Source organism: Phyllostomus hastatus, unplaced genomic scaffold, assembly GCF_019186645.2.
Source record: "Phyllostomus hastatus isolate PE091 unplaced genomic scaffold, TTU_PhHast_1.1 phas_scaffold_585, whole genome shotgun sequence".
Classification (NCBI taxonomy): domain Eukaryota; kingdom Metazoa; phylum Chordata; class Mammalia; order Chiroptera; family Phyllostomidae; genus Phyllostomus; species Phyllostomus hastatus.
In genome coordinates this window covers 24,779,135-24,801,777 of record NW_025334037.1, presented here as the reverse complement: position 1 = coordinate 24,801,777, position 22,643 = coordinate 24,779,135, and the positions used below count along the sequence as shown (strand labels likewise).

At 40.4% G+C, this 22,643-nt stretch overlaps 1 long non-coding RNA gene across 1 annotated transcript; it reads left to right on the top strand.

Annotated features, from left to right (window-relative positions):
• The first annotated feature begins 6,459 nt into the window (after positions 1–6,459).
• On the top strand, positions 6,460–22,409 carry LOC123809945. The gene is made up of 4 exons (XR_006784160.1): positions 6,460–6,495; positions 12,505–12,559; positions 13,409–13,476; positions 22,323–22,409. It is a non-coding gene; the product is annotated as an uncharacterized LOC123809945 (long non-coding RNA).
• Positions 22,410–22,643: the final 234 nt, after the last annotated feature.

The window sequence follows — 22,643 nt, the reverse complement described above, 5'->3', positions numbered from 1 at the left end:
ATCAAGGTGTAGGCAGAGCTCTACAATCTCTGGAGAGAATCCATTCCCAGCTTCTTCCAGCTTCTGGTGGCTGTTGGCATTCTCTGATTTGAGACTGCAATTGTGTGTGTGTGTGTGTGTGTGTGTGTGTGTGTGTGTATAACACCCCTGTGTTTCCTATAGGAACACATGTGATAGCATTTAGGGTCTATTCAGATAACACAGGATAATTTCCTCATTGCAAGACCCCTGACTTAACAGTCCACTACACAGACACAGAAGGTATAATGTCAGAAGTCTACTAGAACCCCTTCCTGAAGTACATGTGTTCACAATTTCCTCCTCAATAAGTGGTCTGCTGAGACTTTAGCTCAGCTCCTCCGTGACATGCATTTTGTTTGGCCAAGTGGCCTGTGGGGGCCTTAAGCTGACAATGGCCCCCTCATGCAAGCACATGCCCTAGATAACAGCCTGTAGAATCACAAGCAAACTCCTGTGAGCCCCTTAGATAAGACCCCTGCAAAGCTTACCAAAAGTGTACTCTTTCTGGTGTGAATTGACCAATCTGGCCTTAACCCAAGAACCCCAAAGCACTCCACACACAGCCACAAAGAAAAGTGACTCAGGTCCTGTCACTCTATCTGCACTCTGCCTTGTACCTCCCTGTGTGGCCCCCTGAAGTGTGCTGTGTACTCACTCCAGGACCCGTGTGCAATAAACTTGGTTTCAGTTTCTCTTGTGGTCATTTGTTCAACTGAGGCCCATCATCCCACACCCTGTTCTCTACTTAACAAATATTAATTTAACAAAGTTACAACATGATCTTCCTTCCTGCCTTCTTTCCTTCCTGCCTGCCTTCTTTTCTTCCTTCCTGCCTTCTTTTCTTCCTTCCTGCCTTCTTTCTTCCCTCCCTCCCTCCCCCCTCCCCCTCCTTCCCCCTCCCTCCTCACTCCTTCCCTCCTTCCTTCCACAGTAGGGTGCTCACTACCTCCCTGAAAACTTACTCTTTTTATTCTTACTGTTAAAAAAAATAAATTCTCAGCAATAAGGCAGGTTTACCGTGGTCTTCCTACCAGTTCAGCCATAATCACAAATAACCTTCACTGTGGACTTTCAACTGCCTGATTCCAGCAGTCGGTTTAGTCAGGGCTGGCAGAACATGAGGATCCTCAGTACCGCATGAAGGTGAGGCCTAGAAACAAACTGTCTGAAAGCCAATATGGCAAGCGAGTCTGCCCTGACTACTCTGTGTTGGGCCAAGCCATGCAGCTGGATTTTTGCCCTTGTTTCTCCGGCTAGAGCTAAAGTCCACCTGAATCCTTGCTTACCTCGAAAAAATCTTGACACTTTTCTGAGTTTGTATCTTTAATTTTTGTCCAAGGAATTGAATTTTGTTCCCCACAGGTGCTTTCTGACTTAGCTGCTGACTTGAATCTTGCTCTGAATGGACACATCAGTTGAAAATACTTCTGTTATGTTACATGTTGAAACTATTAGACCAACCACTTTCAGTTACCAGACTTATCCTGGAACGAGTGTGAATTAGCACTCTACCTTTTTTTCAGACTAGGAGCCAGCCCCATACCAGAGTTAATCCCATCAAGGCTTGGGCCATCCATTTATATCATCCAAGTGTTCTTAGTCAATTCTTATAGTACATTGAAGTAGGTGCTATTATTATTCCCATTTTATAGAAGACACACCGAAGGCACAAGGAGGGACACAAAGGTGTTCTCGTTGACACAGCCAGCAAGAAGAGGCTGGATGTCTTGAATCTGAGGGTAGGCACATGTGACCTCTGCCCTCTGAAATTATAAAGCAGTCTGACCTTTATCCCGCAAGGAAGTCTATCTCTGCAATTTATGTCTTCTCTACTCTAGGCTTAAAAACAATTTCTAGCCCTGGCTGGCGTAGCTCAGTGGATTGAGCGCGGGCTGGGAACCAAAGTGTCCCAGGATCGATTCCCAGCCAGGGTACATGCCTGGGTTGCGGGCCATAACCCCCAGCAACCGCACATTGATGTTTCTCTCTCTCTCTATCTCCCTCCCTAAAAATAAATAAATAAAATCTTAAAAAAAACACAATTTCTAGCATTTTTCATCTTGCAATATCTTTCCATCTTCTTGCTTCCTTTATTACATATTTTGTTACCCACAACACAAATTATTATTCTCTGTTTCTCTCTTTTTCTCTCTTCCTCTCTCCCTCTCTCCTCTCCTCGCTCCACACTGTCACCCTGAAAGAGGGTTGTCTCTAATTATGATGTCTCTGATTTGTCTGAACATGAAACCAAATCTTATCCTAGATTTTTCTTGTATCTGTATTATTTATTCAGAAACGGTCAAGGCCACTTTTCTTCCCTTTGGAGTGGCATAAAATTTAATTACCATTCTTTTTTTCTGCTATTTAAATTCAATGATGGAATGTTCTGCTCTCTTTCTAGATGTATAAGCTCATCATAGCACTGCAGATCACATCAAGCTGAACATCTTTGAAGGTGAATGAATTTTGAGGGAGAATTCAGTATAAGTTGTTCTCTTCTTGAATAACAATATTTTTCATTTCCAATAGAAGCCTGCACTTCCCTCTTCATAGCTCTTCCTATATCTTTTCTAACTAACATAATTTTATTTCAATCATTCCAACTACACTAGCAAGTTAGATATTTGTATATCTAGTTCTATGATTTAAAATCCTCTTTGCTTGATTTTTGATGGAGGGCTTTTCTTAAAATCCAATGGCAACACTTCTTTCCCAGCTCTGCAAAGAAACCTGATGTAATCAGGTAAATGAAAGTAGTTTTGATATAAGAGGGATTGAGAAGAAAAGGAAGGTTAGAGAAAGATGGAGTGAGCATGTTGATGAATTTTTCTGCATTCATTTTTTATATCTCTAGTCTGACCTCTACCTAGATTCTAGACCATTATGTGCAACATAATTGACACGTCTAACTAATAGGCATCTCAAACATAACTGAACTCTGGATTCCCCCCTATATAAGTACTATTCCAGTTTTCCCTGTCTCAGTAACGGAGAACCCATTTTTCTAGTGGCTTAAGTTAACTTGACTCCCCCCTTTTTCTTACCCACACATACAATTTGGCCATAAATTCTATATAAGCCATCTGTCAATACATCCTGATCTTAAGCACTTCTCACTGCCTCGACTTCTACAACTGTGGTGCTTTCTACCATGATCTCTCACCTAGATTACTACACATGTCTCCCAATTGATGTGTCTGTCCTTGACCTCCCCATAGTTTATTCTCTCTACAGTAGCAATAAGCACAAGTCACACTATGTCACTTCTCTGTTCAAAATCAGCAACCTCCTATCACACTACAAGTAATTTCCAACTCATGGCTTACAAGGTCTACTTTATTTGACCCCAGATATCTCTTCATCATAAATTTTACTGCTTCTCTCACTTTCACTGAGCTTCGGGTTCAATTTCCCCATTGCTCTTATAATAGAGCAAACTCAAACATCTGAAATACACACCAGCTTAGGATTCAAGTGCTTGCTGCACCTTGTGCATAAAATGCTCCTATGAAGCTCAAATTAGCATGGCTCATGTATGTGTCTAGAAGTGCATCCCTCCACTCTCTCTGTTCAGTGCCCCCCTATCAGAGGCCTTCCATGACAGCCTTATAGAAAATAGAATGTCCCGTCATTCTCTACGCACCAGACGTTGCTTTATTTTCCTTTATGGCAGCTGTCACTACCTGACTACACGTCAATATTTTCTTTTCTATCCTCCCCATGAGGATAAGGACTAGGTCTGTGTTATATTGTGTTGGATCCCCAGTTCCTAGAACAGTGCTGTAACCTATGAGGTACACAATCATTTTTATCCAAAGAACATATGAAAATATCATATGCCTTTATGAAGGCCATTGTTTGAGATTGGACTATCATGCAAAGAAAACAAGTTAGAGAATCCAGGAGAACTCAAGTCTGAATTCTTTTATGACTCTGCCCACCTTATCTTTGGCAAGTTGGTTGCCTGCTGTAAGCCTCATTTTTGCAAGAGTAAAACAGGTACACACTCTTTACTTATTTATTTGTTCATGTATTCATGTATTCATTTATTTAAAACAAAATTGCAGGCAAGCTCCTGGGCACTCCTGCAGTTGCAGCTGCCTGCGGGCCTATGGCTTGTGCTCCTTGGGGCCTGGTGGTCACAGTTCCCACGAGGTCTCATCCCCATAAAGTTATCGAATGGATTTCTTTGGAACGGTGGTAAAAGTGCAATGTTTTGTATAGAAAAATGTCTTGCTCTAATGACTGAATATATTCAAACGTTGTTTTCAGGTCTGCCCTTTTGGTCCTTCCTTCTCTCTGCACCCCACCATCCCACTCACCTTGCCTCCATGACGTCTGCAGAAGAGCTTTCTCTCTATCCTGAAAAGCCCGGTTGAGACGCCTAAGGCTCCCACCACCAAGGTAATTGGGGTGTCTGTGCCTGTGCTTGTTTGTAAGCTTGGTTTGTTACAGTCTGCAGACTTGTTTCTCAGCAGATGTTTGACATCATTTGTCTCCCAGCACAGGTGATACCCACCTTGATTTGCGGTGAGCTGTAGACTTGGGCCGGGGGCTGCCATCAGATTAGTGCTGCGCTGGCCGTTCATCCGCTGCCTCGAGCGGCAGCTCCTGACGGATGGCTCGAATCCTCACGCTGCGCTGCGTCTGGGAGGGCACATGACAATTTAATTTAAATACCTTTGCTGATGCAGTGCATTCTGAAAGACACGTTCCCTGCTATAAACTCATGTTGGTATGCTGTCACGCTGCCTGCGAGGTCTCAGCTGCAGTCTGACAGAGAGGGGGAGAGGCGGCCTGTGTTCTAAAGCAACAGGCTGCGATCTCCGGAAGGGTGGTGAGGAGTTCGTGTTCGGGAGCAGGCTGCTGAGTGCGAATGCTGACTCCACGGCTGTGTGGCTGTGTGGCTGTGAGCAGCTGACTGAACCTCCATTTCCTCATCTGCAAAATTGTGATGACCTGTAATAGCATGCATCTCCTGGAGTCCTTGTGAGGATTAAATATCTTTCCAATAAAACACTTAGAACATTTCCTATATTCTATGAGGACTTAGAATGCAGTGAGTTTTAATAATAAGCACCCGTGATTGGTGTCAAGCACAGAATTAGGTTTAAGAGGGACAACCATTCAAAGAGTGAGTAGGAACAGCCATGTAAGGGACTTGGAGTGCCCTGATACCTCTAGTTCGGAGCAAGATGGAATCAGAAACCAAACGTACATAAGCAAACATCGTGAACTGCAGAGGGATTACTTCCTGGAGGATTCCATAGAAGAGTTGATTTAACTGAGATCTAGAAATTGAGTCATATTTCAATAGAAGGAAGCCAGTGTTGACATTCTAAGCAAAGACAGAGGCAATGTTAAAACTCCTTTTCTTAAATCAAACTCTTTAGCTGCTTCTGCCCCATCACATCCTTTGGGTTTCACTCAACCACAGGAGAACCGATGACCCAAGGAGATCAGTGGCACAAAGAGCCCTGCCACGGATCCTGCTTAGGAGCCACGGCAACTCCCCATTGCGTCAGGGCAACTCCCTCATGAGTGACAGCTCCGTGCAGGATGCATCTCCGAAAACGAGCATTCTCCACAATGCCATTCCACATTTGGACTGTGCCATGGAACACCATATGTATTTACTTCACACTAAAACCTTTTAAGTCAGTTTTTACATTATTCCAAATGATAAAATAAAACTATCTTTTTTTCTCTCTCCATCTCTTAGGGCTAGGAAGTCAGAATTGTTATTCCTCAGTCATCCAAAACCCCTGGTGTTGCTAAACCTGTGACAAATATCCTAAAGGATATACAGTGTCAGGAACACAGCTGGTTAGATCACCAGTCTTTGGGTGACTAGATGGTGTGGCTCTCTCTTTCCTGGCTGAACGAACTTAGCATCCCTCCCACCTTTCATTTGAGTATATTTATAATTCTGTAACCAGTTGCTTCTTGGCAATTGTTCCATGATCTGTTCCCCGAACCTGTTTATATCATCAGCTCTATTCTGTAGGGTCAGTTCTTTTCTTTGAATCCAATTATTAGTGTTTGACACTTGTTTGTACTTTGAACTGGCTCTTATATTCTGGGCATTCTTTCATCCCAAACTTGAAGTCCTGCTCTGTTCTAGGGCCTCCAGGCATAGGCAGACACGTGCTAATATACACACATTCATGCCCAGTGAGGTTCCCTGAAATCCAGCCTGAGCAAGAGGTCCAGTTTCCCTGTTTACCCGGGTGAGGAGCACTGCAAATTGCAGAGAGAATTTCTCTCTCTCTCTGTCTCTCTGTCTCTCTGTCTGTCTCTCTCTCGTGTTTATGTATAATCCCATTGTTTATACATAAACATACTGTGTTTATATATAATCAATTATACTGTTGAGAAAAATGAGGCTCAGGAAAGTTAACAAACTTGCTGAAGGTAGGGACAGAGAGAACAAGATCTGTTTCAGTATTGGCAGCTCGGTAGAAATTGTGGGAGGTAAGTGGGCTGATTCCCTATATATCACAGCTTCTGACTCAAAAAGGAAAGATAATTTAACTTGTGCAGCATGTTAAAATTTGTACAGTTCTTCTTATATCCTACTATCTCTCTTTTTTTGGACATGAACAAGTGGGTTTTATATCCATATTTTGGGAAGTCAAGAAGAGTACTTTTTCCAGTGTACTGAGTCTGTGAATTATTAAGAACCCAACACTGGCTACAGTCTTTTAAGAGGCCAGAATTCTAGAATCATGAGTGTTGTCCTATGTATTATTATAAACTTCCAGAAAGGAGGTTATTGTCTAAGCTAAGAGAATGTAGACAATTTCTGAGATTGATGTGTGACAAATGTAAGTTACAGAAGAAGTGAAAAGGGTGTTCTGGTGGTAGCTGAGGGGTGGAAAGGGACTGAGGATCCAAGGGGCTGTGAAAGCAGGTAAAAGTGCTGTTAAGGTGGACACTGAATGGGGAAAGTGGAGAAAGTCCTTTGTTCTGCTTGTCAAGAAATTTGACGATGGCTTAAATGTAATATACTTTAGTAAAAGATATATAAAGGGATTAAATATGTATGATTATAATATCCAGCATATTAGGGTATGGGATTAAAAATAACATTTTCATATTCTGAATTGACTAATGATTTGATTAAGTGGTAGAACTCTGGCACAGAGAAAAGAAATACTAACTATTCTTGATGGCCATTGCCCCATACCCAGAGCACAGGACATCACTGTCTGCCTCCTGTGCCTCCCAGGAGGCTCTTTGGGGTATCGAAGGCAGGGGTTGGGTAGGGAGAAGATTCATTATTATCAGCTATTTGGGGCTAGAATGCTCAAAAGTATTAGCTTTTAGTCTTGTTAGGAGAAAGCCTCTCCTCATCACCTAGGGAATAGAATAGTAGTCTTTAGGGAGTGTATTTTCTCGTGTTCTATATTAGTGAACCCACACACAAATACAGTGCACACGCACACCCTTCTTGCTGACACAGACATCTGTAGATTCCCTCTTATTTTTAGAGGGAGAATTTCCAGTCCTTAGGCCTTCTAATCTCTCAGTAACTTGAATTCAAGATAAGAGAAAAATGGACTTCTATATCCCCAGGATCTTAGATTTGTTAAAACCAGAAGAATGTGTAGGAGGTAAAAACTCTCTAGAATTATAAGGCCTAGCTAGTTTTAAACATCATGAATGTACGCCCCATGACTGAAGCCCAAATATCAGGAGGCAAGAGGAGTTCTGAGCTCTGAAAGTAACTAGAAAGAAGCCCCTTTCTATCTTTCTGTCTCACACTTGAAACCTCCATAAAGTTCACACATTCCTCATTATCCTATGACTTCATTTTTAAAGATCTTTACTGTGTCCTCTGGAATTAATAGTTTATCATCAGCCGAACTTCCTATATTTGCAGATAGTTCGCTGAATGTGCTTTTATCTTCTCACTTGGAGGGAAACCTGAAGGTGCCCTGAGAACACTGTTCTCCTGTCATCCTCTTGGGTGTGGCCATTTCTCCCACAATTATCAAGCCACCAGCCCTGGCAGAGACCAAGGGGCAGCTAGCTTCCTCTCCCCGCCTAAACTTCTGGATCTTTTCCCTAAAGTCCCCAGCTACAAATCTCATGCCATCACATTATATCACTTACCACTCCTTGGTGGTGTTCTTGCTTACCAATCTTTGACTACTTTCCTTGACATGTAAATGGTGTTAGCTCTTGGTTGAATGTTCATATAGATACAGGCTGGGGCAAAGGTAGTTTACAGGTGTTCATATGGAAAATGATACAATAATTAGTAAGTAATAATACAAGGATAAACTCTGTTTCACATGCACTATGACAACTGAGAAACTTCCAATCATTCTTGGTCTCAGGTTCCTGGAGCTCCTCTTCTCCAATGATCTGTGTCTCTGTGTCATCTGTGTTATCAATCATCTGTGTCATCTACTTACCTTAGCTCTTGGTTAGCTACTCATTTAACTGCAACTCTCTTTTAATTTCAACTGTATGTGAACCACCATGTAAGTATTATCATCTTTCCTTTTCCATATTAATCCCGGCTGTTACTATAATTCCAGTGGTCATTAGATACTATTGGTACTTTTACTGTTTGATCCTACCAACTATTCACTGTTCCTTACCCTTCAGGTGTTCTCTCCCAGCTGAAATTTCATGGTCAGTCACTATCATCACTGTGTTTTTGCATTCATATTCAATTCCCTGGCTTTTCTCTCATTTATTAATATTGTTTGACAAAACAAACACAGGTTAAATCCAACTCCCCACCTACCTGGTGTGTATGCCCATGCAGTTGACCGTGTGTGGAACAAAACCTCTTGACCATACTGGCTGATCTCTCTTTAAATTCATAACCACGTGCTGTAAGTGAGCCCTGAAAGGTCCTCAGCAATCATCCTATTTAGTGTTAGTGACTTTCTTACCTCCATGTTCTGCTGATGGCTTTGCTTCTTACTACACTGAGAAAACGGAAGCAATCAGAAGGTAATTTTCCACCCACATCTACCACACCAATGGAGTCAAATTATGGATCTTGTTGCTCCAGTTGAGCTCCCCATACCTCTATCTAAAAATCAGTTCCTCTGTTTGCTCACTGGATCCTATATCTTTTGCCTACTCAAAAAATATCATTCAAGCAATCATTCCCTCTCTCCATTGTCATTGAATTTTCTCTCCCTACTGAAGCATTTCCATCAGTATTCAAACAGGCTACTACTTTTCCCTATTTGAAGAAAAAAATCATCCTAGGCTATTTCCTTCTACAGCTTTTACACCATTTCTCTTCTTCCCTTTGCAGACGATAACCTTAAAAGAGTTGTCTATCAAGTCTGCTTCTGATTCCTTCTTTCTTTTAAACTCACTGCCTCAGGCCTTTATCCACTTTAATGACAATGCTTTTGTCAGAGTCATTATGATGCTGAAGTCGATAAACTCTTCACAGTCTTTGTCATAATTGACATAGTCTAACACTTGTCCGTGGTGATCGCTTCCTGCTGCTGCTCGACACACTCCTCATCTGGCTTTCAGAATATTATTCTCTTGGCTTTCCTCCTACTCACTTTTCACCCCTTCTCAACTTTCCTTTGCTAGCTCCTTCTCTTTTCCTGACCCTCTTGTAAAGTCGGTCTTAAGAATCAGTCCTCAGTCCTCTGGTTTTCTCCATTTGTATTCAGTCCCTCGGCAATCTCCTTCTGGTCTCCATGCTGGTGCCGTAGTCTACCAGATTATGCCTCCAGAAAAGACCAAGATACTGAATTCCAGGCTGACAAGTACATCTGCCTGTTCAATATCACCAGTTGGAAGTGTAGTGGACTTCTTAAATGCAAGATGTCCAAAACTGAAATTCTTATCATCCTTTCAAATTCTGTTCCTCCCTCAGACTTTATCAACTGAGTTATGAAAGTTCTAGCCTTCTAGTTTCTGAGACCAAAAACCTTGGACAATTCTGGATTTTACCTTTTCTTTCTCAAACTCTGTATCTGATCTCAGTGGAAATTCTATTTGCTCTACTTTCACAATATATCAAACATTTTATCACTTGTTATTGCCCTGTGTGAGCCTTCTCACAGGTTTTCCTATTTCCTCTTAGCTCCTGCACACTTTATTCTCCACATAGCAGCCAGAGTGATTCTTTCGAAAAGTAAATCAGATAACGCTATTTCTTTACCCCAGCTTTCCAATGGTTTACCACCTTATGCGGAGTAAAAGTCAAGTGTCTTCTGTGAACCTACATTACTTCTCCAAGCTCAACTCCAACTATCAACCCTCCCCTCATTCTTTTCCAGACAGATCTGCCTCTTTACTTTTCTCTTTCTGATAGGGGTTTAAGACTTGGGAAAATTTAGCTTAAGGTAAATAGTCATAAATCTAGCAAGTAATGTGTATGTTAAGTTTTTGTTTCAGTAACTACAGATAAGGCCCATTCTGGTGCCTGGGATTCAGCAGTTGACCTCCTGAGGCACTGGCTGGAGATTACCTCAGTCTGGAGACTTCTGTACCAGGAAGAAGCAAGAGACTACCCTTCCCCCTTGGAGGCAACTGTTGAATTTCAAAGGCTTTCGCTGACACCTTGTTTGCCCTCCCCCAGCTCCCTTATAAAAGATCTGGCTGGGAAAGAAAGGGCAAGATGGTTTGTTAGGGTATGAACCCACCATCTTCTTGGATTGCCAGCCATCTGAATAAAGTGCCTATAAAAGATTCAATCACTGTCATTGCTTATTGGATTTGGTAGTGACAGGCAGCCCAAACACTGGTGTCTTTTCCGATTACATTTCTGCACACAACACACGCTCCTGTCATACTGTCTTTGCATAAGTTGTTCTCCTTCTTTCAAGTACTCATCCACCTACCAAACATTCCCTTGCCTTCTTCAAATATCTGCTTAAATGTTACCTTTACAATTGGCCTGTCCTACCCATTCAATTCAAAACCGAGTCCTGTTCCCACCCACTGTCCAGGTACCTCCACATCCCATTCCCTTACTCTGCTCTTTTATCTCCTCTCAGAGCATTTATCACTTTCTAACAAGCCACACATTTCATTTTTAAAAATTTATATTGATGTGGATTGTTTATTCTTTATCTCTCTTTTCTATAATGTAAGCATCATCATAGCAGATTTTTTTCTTTTTCATTAATATATCCCAATTTCCCAGAATAATATTTGGCACATGTTACATTCTCAGAATATTTATAAAATAAATGACTAATTGAGTGGATGGATGGGCTGGCTACTTTTAGCTGTTCTAAGCCATCTTATATGTAGAGAGAGGATATAGTTTTTGTCATTTGAAAGGACTAGATTTGAATCCATCTGTTGACATTTTTAATAGTGTGAGCTTGTATAAGTTATTTAACTTTATCAAGAATGTCAGCATAATAGGACATGCTTCTTGGCCTCTTGGGTTTATTCTAAGGTGGAACAAAAAGGAGTAAACCAAGCACCTACTAGAGAACAAAATAAGGGTTCAATGATTTGGCAATTACTGTGTGTTTTGTAAATAGCAGCTGCTTTCATTTTGCATGTCTCTCTTGCTTCAGAGAGAAATAGATATTTACTGTGTCCCTTTGTGACACAAGGCAGTAGTTCTGAGGCATCTGGGGCTAAGAATGGCTTCTGATCAGAGTGTGTCAATAGTGTGCCTAAATTTAATGGATGAGCGCAATGTTTGCACATGAAAAAAGCAATTATCTCTGTGTGATATTTATTTCTGATTAGCAACAACAATTACCTCTCCATTTTCAGGCTCTGGTTCATATCAGAGTAATGTTTCTGCAGTGTGTATTAAATGAAAATGAGAATAGGTTTCCTTTGTCTCTGACAGGCTCAGTACAAACCATTTGAAGGCAAGAGCAAAATACTCTTACACAGGACAGGGGTTCCATTTCTTGAACCAGGTTGTCATGATACAGAGAACATAAAGCAGCCCCAGAAAACAAAGGGATTTCTGTCAGGGATGGACAGAAGTGAAGAAAAGTGTTGCAGGTGGCTGGGCAAGAGCTTCAAAATGGAAAATGGGTCAAGTTGAGAGACACTTGGTAGGGTTCCAAACAGTAGAAATGACATTGCTTCTAAGGTATCTATTTTTTATGTTAAACTCTGGGAGATCAGCTGAAAAACAAATAAAAGAGGGGGTAAGAAATTTTTTTAAAGACAAAATTTTGAAACAAAAGAACCTCATTCAAGTCCTAAATTTTGGTCAGGCTAATGTGTAAAAACAAATCACCAATATGATGACAATGAGAGACTCATATATATTTACTTCTCTGAGTTTGGCAAAGATACTTTGGTGGAAAATGATTGGCTGCAAAAAAACAAAAAATAATGACAATTAAAAATTACATCTTTAGAACAAACACAAACAAGGGAAAAATGTAAAAAGGAAAACAAACAATGATCAAATAAAAAGAAATATATTCTTTCAGGGAACCAAAATATATCTAAATGGAAAGGGAGCTGCTGAATCATCATACTGTTTTTTTCCACCATTTTTAGGTGGGGACATTGAATGTCAGCAGTTCTGAACGTTCTACCCAATGTCACATGAGAGGTAGGTCAATGCCAGCATCCCTGGACACATAGGCCAGCACACAGTGCTCCACTCACACTTCCTTTGCTGGTGCATCAGAAGAGAGGTGACACCAACTAATTGATCTGAAATAGACAAAAACATGACAACAAGGGAGAAGTGCTCCTGAGTGAGGATCAACTCCTTATGTAGTGATCATGAAGCATCAGTGTTAAACCTTAAAAGGAGAAGGAAATTACACTCAGAAAAATTTTTTGGCATGAGCCTAGAATCCAGGCCTTTGAAAGTATTGCAGTGTGATGGCAGAAACTTACCATAAAATGGAGAGAAAGATCCCCAGCTCAGATGAGTGATGGTATGATTCACGCAAAATCATTGACCTTTACCTGACACATAGGAGGTACTTAAAGGATGCATCCTGACCTTCCCTTTCATGCTCTTTCCACTACACATGGCTTCTCTTTTACTAAGGGCATCTCCTGAGAGCTCAAGGCCAAGCCAGTTGAAAAGCATACCAGTCTTGATAGGAAACAGATAGAGCAATGCTTTGAAAAGTGTATTATTAACAAAGGTGGGGGCAGAGTTAAAGGAAACCAATAAGGAGTGCTACAGAATGTTCAAGATTAACAGCAGCATGGAATTGGTACCAGCTATTGCTCTGAAGGAATGGGAGGGGCAGTTATTATCATCCAGAGAAAGAGGAGCTACAGCGATGAAGGAGAGCTGGCTAAGAGGAGATGCACTTTTTAAATTTTAATTAAACTCTTTGTTTTGAGATAATTGCAGATTTACAGTCAGCTGTAAGAAATAATGCATAGAAAGCCCATGTACTTATCACCTCCAGTTTTTCCTAATGGTTATGTCTTGCAGAACGAGCACACTGTCACAAACAGCATGTTGATATTGATGCGGTGCAGACACAGACCATTTCCATCATTGTAAGGATCCCCTGTGTTGAATCTAGTAGCTATCCTCATGTCCTTCTCTCTCTTCCTGCCATACTTAACCACAGGCTACCTCTGTTCTCTTCTCCATTTCTATAATTTTGTCTTCTAAAGAAAGTTATCTAAATAGAATTTGTCGGCATGTAACTGTTGGGACTGACATTTTTCACTCAATAATTCTCTGGAGATTTGTCTAGATAGTTGGGTGTATCAACAATTTGTTCCATTTTATTGCCCAGTAATATTCCAGGTACCAAAGTTGAACTATTCACCTGTTGAAAGACATTTCTGTCTTTCCAGTTTGGGGCTGTTATGAATCAAGCTGCTCTGAACATTCATGCATAAGTTTTTTGTGAGAACACAGTTTATTGTGCCTCTGGGATAAGTGTCCAAGGGTGCGACTGCTGGATCATAAGGTCGTTGCATGTATCGTTTTTAAAGAAACTGTCCATCTGTTTTTCCACGTGGACCCACCGTTTCACTTTCCCACCAGCAATATATACGTAATCCAGCTTACTCCTCTCCTTGTCCGCATTTGGTGTTATCACAATTTTTCTTTACATTTTAGCCATTCTTATAGGTGCATGTTGATATATCATTGTGGTTTTAATATACATTCCTGTAATGGCTAATGATATTGAACATCTTTTCATGTGTTTATTTGGCATCTTTAATTCCTTTCCATAAACTCTTCATATACATTTGCCTATTTGGTAATTAGATTGTTTATTTTTAAAAATGGAATCTACATATGAAGGGGGACCTCAAAAAAAACCCCTGGAATATATTTATAAAAAACTGTGTATTTATTCTTACGTGTTTAAACTTCATTCACCTTCAAAGTACTCTCCATCTGAAGCAATACACTTACTGAGACTTTATTGCTACTGCTCAAAACAGTTCTGAACTCGTCATTTCTGATGGCTTTTAGCGCTTCTGCCATTTTTTGTTTCTCTTCTTCCACACTGGCAAAATATTTTCCTTTGAGGACTTTTTTATCCAGGGAAACAAAAAAAAGTCCCTTGGGGCAAGATTGGGTGCATAGGGAGGGTGGGGCACGGGGGTCATCCTGTTTTTGGTCAAAAAACTGCTGAACACTCAGCAGGGTGTGGGCAGGTGTGCTCATAAATCACCCACCATGAAATGCGCAATGGAGTTGAAAGAGTCTTCAAAAATTTTTCACTGAAGCTGAATGCAGCCTCTCACAACACCACCCGCTGGAACACTGATACAGATGGGTTCCTAGAACACTCACCAAGCAGAGGAAGCCTGTACTACAAAGGGCCAGCCCTCCAAAAGATAATTCTGTTTTTGTTTGTTTGTTTGTTTGTGTGTTTGTTTTTGGTTTCCCCATTGCATGTTTGCACACCAGATCCTCAAATAACTGGAGCCAGATTCATTTGATTTCATAGCTATGTCAGACACCAACCTGAAAATGTGAGTTTGTCTGTCTTGGAGTTCTGACACTCTTATTTCTTGGAGTACTCAGCCTGGCATTCCTGACAGATGGAGCTCGAACTGAGCTCTGTTCAGTGCCAAGGGAGCACTAGCACCGCTCGCAGAGAGGGAGGTGCTCCCAGATATGAAGCACCTGGGAAATTAGAGCTTCTTTTTAATTTAATACTTCAGTGAGAGCCTTGTGAATGAAATAAAAATTTCAAAATGTCCCTACTGAGAAAAAGAACCTTCCTTGCTATTGTTTAAGTCTACTTCAAAAGTTGCTTACTCTTAATTGATTGAGAAAGATGGAAAGAGCCTGACATATCTTTCAATTAGTTTCCATTTTATTTTACTTCGCATTAAAGGAAGACGCAGAGTAGCACAGACAGTGGAGTGCACGCTTATTCATGCAGGGCCGTTGCCCTACTCTTGTGATTCTTTAGGAAAAAAGCTGGTTGGGGACTCAATTATATTAAAAGCGTTTTAGTAGGTGCCACAGAGAATACTGGACATTTAAATCGAGGTCCTCTCTCTCTCTCTCTCTCTCATCTCTATCTTCAAGAGAAGTCTAGGGTAATTTTCCTTCTTACTGAAAAGAAAACTAATACTGAAAGTGATTTTGTGACTTACCTCTACTATCCATCTTCACTACACGTGATTCACTTCTTATTCTAAATTATGAAAACAGGGGGAAAATGAGGAAATTGCCCTGCTCCAAGACTTCAGTGATTGTAACTGGCCTAGGGGGTGAAATCAATGCTTCCTACCCGGGCATTCAGAAACTGCAGTCGGAGCCCGTCCTGTCTTTTAAGGGTCTGCTCAAACCGCACCTCTGCGCTCTGTGTCTGAGCCCATTGCAGCTTCTCCTCTACACCCCTGGGTGGTGGGCCTCTGCCTTCCGTGTTCCCGAAACCATTCCGAGGCCCCTGGTGTCCATGGCCACAAGGGCAGATAACACCGTTTTTTAATTTTTCTGTTCCATTATTGAGTAAGATGGATACTTAGATTATCTTACATTTTGATCCAAAGCTTGCAAATTCCTACGCTAAATCCTAAATGGAATAGAATTACAGTCAGGGCCAGAAAGGAACAATGTCCCACCTCTCCTTGTTCACACTGCCTAGGTTCCCACAGCTGTGCAAGATCAGGGGTATTGCTTCCACCCTGGCGTATTTGTTCACAGGAAAGTCAGTGTGGATGGTAGAGAAAGACTCCAACATGTTTTTTTTCCCCTTCTTTGTCCGCTAATACTTTTCTTGATTAAGCTGATACATCTGAATTCTCATTTGAGTTTTCATCTGGAGATAACACTGTAATGGAAAGGCAGGAAAACTATCTCTTGCCAGGATGCTTTGTAATTGAGGATTTACAGGCAAAGTCATTTTCTTCCTTAATTAGTTATTTTCTCGAATTTCTTTGAGGGAAGAGAAGGTTATGCATTAGAGCATGTTGTTAATAATTGAAGGTGTGTTAAAAAGCATATAGATAGAATAGAAGAAATCCAGGAATATAATTGCTCAATGAATGAACACTGTTGAAATGATACACCATATAGACATAAAATACAAACATCTCTTTAGATGGAACATAAGTTAAGAAACTAAAAATAAATAAATTCTAAAGCAACATTCCATAATTAATGTTAGAGTGTTAGCAATGAGAAAAATCTTTTCTTGGTCCCAAAATCAGCTCTTGGGTTTAAAATTACAAGTTAACTACTCTGTATCTTTGTTTTCTCATTTGTAAGATGGGAACAATAATTATACCTAATACAGTGAGTGTGAATATTGAATGAATTAATACACAACAATGCCTGTTTCATTATTATTAGTGTTTAATATTATTAGCATCACTGAGTATCTTTTTTTATCTTTTTAGGCAATTCACAGTAATTTATCAGCCCCAGAAACTACAGATTAGCTACCCATTTTTTTTTTTAGTGTAAGTATCCCAAATGTTGCATGGAATATGCTTATCTGATGTTCAAATTTAATCAGGAATCCTGTATTATTGAGTTAATTATATTCAGCTTCCTCATCTACAAAATGGGGAAATAACACTGACTTCACAGTTTTATTTGCATTTAAAGTGCATGGCACAAAAGAGCTACTCCTTTTTTTTAGGTGGTCTTTCCTCAAATGTCACCTTCTTCTTGAGGTCACCGTTGGCTAACTTATCTAAAATTTTAACAATCCTCCCACAATCTCATATCTCCCTTTTCTACTTTGCTTTTTGTTTCTTCTTATTTCCCTATCCAGCAAGCTATGCGCTTGACTTCTTTCTCATTGTAGTACCTGTCTACCCCACTAGAGGCTCCGTGGAGATAGAGACTATTGCTTCTGCTGTTCACTGTTGCATCCCTAGTGCCCAGGAGGTGCCTGGCACTTCAGTCAACAGTTCTTCCTTGAATCTTGAATGAATGAATCAACTGATGAATTGATGTCCATTTTGCTGCCATAACCTTTCTATGCCACACAGCAGAAAACACAAAGTACGTTCAATGCATGTTTTGGTTTTGTGAGCCACTGAAGGTTTGTGGGCGGGAACACCATGAGCTAATAGCCATATTACCCATAAATAGATCTCTCTGACAGAGCAGGAACAATAGCTTGGAGGAGGGAACTGACATGAAGCAGAGTGGCAGGTAAGGAAAGTGAGGGGATATGGGTACAAGGTAGCAAATGTAGAACTCAAATTACCACGGGCAAGACTCAATACTGTTCTAGATACAGTCAATGAATCGCATGGCTTTTCTTTCGTCAATGATGAAGCATTCTCTAGAAGACATGACTAAAACACAAACCATTTTTCCTCGAAGAAACTGAGGGTAAGACTAACGTAAGAGATTTGATGAAATTCATGACCCAAACAGGCTCCCAGCCTACCCTTTTTAATAGGAGAGCACAGCGGCACAACCCTTGCATGGAACTCGGGAACAAATTCTCCTCTAGCCTTGGGCAGAGTCACAGCCTACATTTTATGGCGTCCTTATCCATAAAATGGGATAATGCCCCAATCTGCCTCCCAGGGACTATTAAAGAGATTTATTGCTCTAGCTTGCTAAGTACTTTGGTGAGGAAAAGCACAGAGCTGCTGTGTCACAAGTCATCATTTTGCATAACCTATCGCCCAAAATCCTCAGGTGCCATTTATTTTATGCTTGTTTGACCATTGAGCACTGAGCTCCACCCTTTCTCCCTGTCTTCTGGCAAAAGCGTGTCAGAGAAATGCAGAATTATTTATATCTGAAACTTAGCTTTCTCCATCTCTCAATGGTATGAATCATTGTTGTGTATACATGCTTATATATATTTATATTCCAACATATAGTAATTTCTTCGGGACCTCAGTTTGATTTATAATCTTCAGACAGTTTTATAAATGTCTCTATCACTTTTCTGAAATGGATCTCTGCCTCGGGACCCTTCCCTGTTGCTGAGATTTCCACTAACTCAGGCCTCCCTTGTTTGTATGTAGGCCTGATCATCTTAATGTTCAATATTTAATCAGAATAGAGTTTCTTTTCTATGTAGGGCTCCTTCCAAATGGGCTATTCATAACTGCATGAAGAGGCATGGAGGGAATACGAGGCTGGGACAGTGTGGTCAGGCAAAGGGAAAGCAAGGCCATATGTGTGTACTGATGAATGCTGCAATTAAAGAGGAAGAAAAATTCTTTCAGGTCAATGTGCTAGGGTTATTTCCTTTTCTTCTCTTTCTTTCTGCCAGGAATGAAATTTGACTTCTTTTTGGAGAACAAAAGAAATGCTAGGTCTGCCTGCAAGTATAAATGTTCCTATTCATGTGAAATAAATGCCAGGAAACTTAACTCTTTACACATAGTAATCCATTGAGGAAATCCATTATTAGGGATCTGAACAGCATAAACTCTCTGGTAAGGAAGGGGATGTGTTTATGCTGAATAAAGTTCATGTACATTAGATGAACAAGTTTGGTAGACATCCTAGTAGCTAACTTGTATATGGTGTTAACTGTATCAGACAATGTCCTAAATACTTTCATTCATTAAGTCATTTAATTCTCTGAACAATCCCATGAGGAAGAAACTTAGAATTCCATTTTACAGCTGATTAAACTATAGCGCAGAGAAGTGAAGAAACTTTTCCAAACGTTCTCATCTAGTAAGAAGTGGAGCAAGGGTTTGAACTTAGGCAGTCTGGCTCCCATTCCTTGAGCTGTAACACTGTTGATGTCACACCAGCACATGAATTCCTGGTAGCCTGACCAAAAGTCAGTCCAAAGATGTCAGGGTGTCTTTTATGACACCTTAACCCCCAGTGGCTGTCATCGGACGAAATTCTGAGTTTTGGGCAACAGCTCACTGATTTGATGACTCCTAGTTTTCTTTCTGAGGGAAATAAACTACAAATAAAATTAAATTATTCTATTTGATTTAGGGTTTTTTTTTTTGTTATATGACAGTACAAATGATGTTGCTAAATCACCACTCTAGGTCAGCAAATTCACGAAGGGTTTTCATAAGAGTGTACACAGAATTGTCATAAAGACTTCAGAGTAACATACATAAAGCTTAAATAAAAGGCCCAAAGTCACATACCCAATAAATGACAGAATTGGGGCTCAAAACCACGTCTTTCTGGCTCCAAGTCCCTATGTTACTCATATAATGCTATTAGTAAAAAGCTATGAACAAATTATCTATTATTTATCTATCTGTCTATCTACCACCCCCTTCCCTGTCTATCTATGATGTGTTTGAGTATGTGTTTTTGTTAGGAAAACTAAAACAGAATAAATACACCTCAAATGTTGTCAGTCTCTGGGGCTCTTTCTCTGAACTACACCATAACTGATATCAAGTATTTTTCTTCTTTCAGCATTTCTTCATAGGTGTTTCAGCTTTGAAAGGGCAGGACAATTACAATCTGACCGTTTCACGGGTCTCCTTGACTTATGTATTCCATACTTAAAAATCTCTAAGTTTATGTTTTCTAATTACTTTACTAGGACCTCTGTTGTTTTCTGGCTTCTAGTCATAGGGACTCATCAGGAATGGGAGATGCAAGCTATCTTGTGATTACTATCTTGCTCTATCATGTCATGACCTCTATTGTATTAGTTTATGATTATTTTTAAAAAAAGTATAAAAATCATAAAAATTATGATTATATTTCATGGAGAGTCATGAAATATGACCATTTCAATATTCTAGAGCAGCCTCTATCCAAACTAGGGCACCTGTCATCATGAAGTTGGTAGGTTTTACGTTGCCTCTGCTAAGCGTTCCTAAGTTCACGCTCAGCCTGAGCTATGATGGTCGACGGTTGGTAGGTGTCTGCTTGAGATGACCTCTCACCGTGTTGCTGGTTTGCCTTTTTCTCTAAAGCCTCTTTAGAAGAGGTTGTATCTTTTTCCTCCTAAATATTTAAGGGAACACAGATGGAAATATTTTAATACCCTATGTAGTGACTATTTTTCCCATATGTTGAGGGCATTTGTCTTTAAATATCCCTGTTCCTTCCCCCAACTCCCACTCCAGGGTATGATGTGTGGGAATATTAGGCTAGAGATCCTTCAATTCACCATCCTCAGAAACCCTATTATTGGTAGTCCAGTTTTCTTGAAATGTGTTATACTAAAAGGATAATGGAATTTCACAAATGTGCTCTGTTATATCCCAGAAAAGCACATTTAATAATAAAATATTGAATGCTAGTATCTATATATGAGACTTCAAAGATCTTTTTGCAGGCTTAAAAGAGTTATGGCAAAGTTTTTGTCTCATGTGCCTACTCTGATCTGTTGGTGATACCCTATTAAAGCACAACACTGACAATAATTCTACAGCTGGGTCTGGACTCGGTAAGGAGTCTCAAGATCAATTAGTGATGTCTGTCACAATTAGGGAGCTGGGGAATGGTGGCACTTAAGCCAGATAGTTACCCTACCTAGGCCAAAAGCTTTCCACACAGTGATTTTCTGTCAATTTATTTCTAAGGATGACATGGATAATCCTGTACTGTCATAACCTTTATCCATGTTCAACAAGAGTTTTATTATTTGAGAGTTCTTACTTATGTCCAACCTGCATACATTTGGTGCAATTTAAAGCTATTTCCTCTTGTTCAGCTCTGCTCAAAACTAGACTTGGCATTACAATGACTCTTCTTGTACATGAAGGCTGTCATTAAAGAATGGCCCTGGGGATTGTCCAGAAAGGCATGGAGGCTGCAAATTGGGACAACGTAATTGGGATGCACATTGTGCTGCATCTCAGGGCGGAGAAACCCATCTGTTTTCAGGGAAAACAGGCATTCCTCTTGCATCACAGCAGGAATGAGGGAAGCTTTCTGAACAGAATAGAGAGATACAATAGCACCAACTTACACAATACAGACTCATAATGGAAAACAAATTTGACCCATTTTATAACAAAGAACACACCCTCTTGTTTCGTGGTCCCGTTAGCTGTCTTTGGGTTCACAGAAATTAACTACACCATATTGTCTGATTATTCCTCACCCCACCTTTCATCAAAGCCTGTTTATAGTGGCAAGAGTAGACAAAAAGCTGACTGTCATTTGGGCCCAGATTTTGTAGATGGACAAAGATATATTTAAAGAAAAAACACTCAAGGAGTTTGCTGGAAGATAATTAACGTATCATGATAGCCTGATCAAATATAATATGAAAGCGGGTGTGGAATGAGCTTGATTTTTATCTAGTCATATAGACTTTAAATCATACACAAAGGGAAGATATCTAGAAAAGAAATGGTCTTTGAGTCTGCATAATAAATAGTTGCTTCAGCTTAAGATGGAAGAGAACATAGATATTTATTAATTGCCTGGCCCATGCCAGGTACTATCACATATTTCCTGTATATCACAGTCGAGGCTGAAGGGGGCCTATACAACACCCTTTTTTCTCTACTTGAGTTCAGAAGCAATTGAGAGTCGGACACAGGAGTCTGAGAGATGGAGATGAAATGATCAGCTTTAGGACTGATGAAGCTATTGGAGAATGTGCTTTAAGGCAGCCAAGTTTACCTGCAAATACATCCCACCTAAATGGAGCTTATTACCCCCCACCAAAAAAAAACCCCAGGAATTATCTTTTGGAGAGTGGGCCCCTTGTAGTACAGGCTTCCCCCGCCAGGTGAATGTCCTAGGAACCCATCTGTACCAGTGTACCAGCTGGTGGTGGTGTGAGAGGCTGTGTTTGGCCTCAGTGAATTTTTTTTTTGAAGACTCTTTCAACCCATTTGCCCATTTTATGATGACTGACTTACAAGCACACCTGCCCACACTGTGCTGAGTGTTCAGCAGTTTTTGACCAAAAAATGGTGTGACCCCACTGCCTCACCCCTCCATTCACCTGATCTTGCCCTGAGCAACATTTTTTTGTTTGTTTCCCCAGATGGAAAACATCCTCAATGGGAAATGTTTGGCCAATGTGGAAGAGGTGAAACAGAAAACAGCAGAAGCACTAAAAAGCATCAAAACTGACAAGTTTAGAAACTGTTTTAAGCAGTGGAAAAAATGTTTTGATAAGTGTATTGCATCAGATGGAGAGTACTTCGAAGGTGACCAAAGTTTAAACATGTAAGAATAAAGACACAATTTTTAAAAAATAAATTCCAGCTTTTTAGGGTCCCCCCTCATATACCTAAAATCCCTTGCACCTTTGCATATGCCTGGTATTCTCAGCACAATCAAGGTCATAAACATATCGATCGCC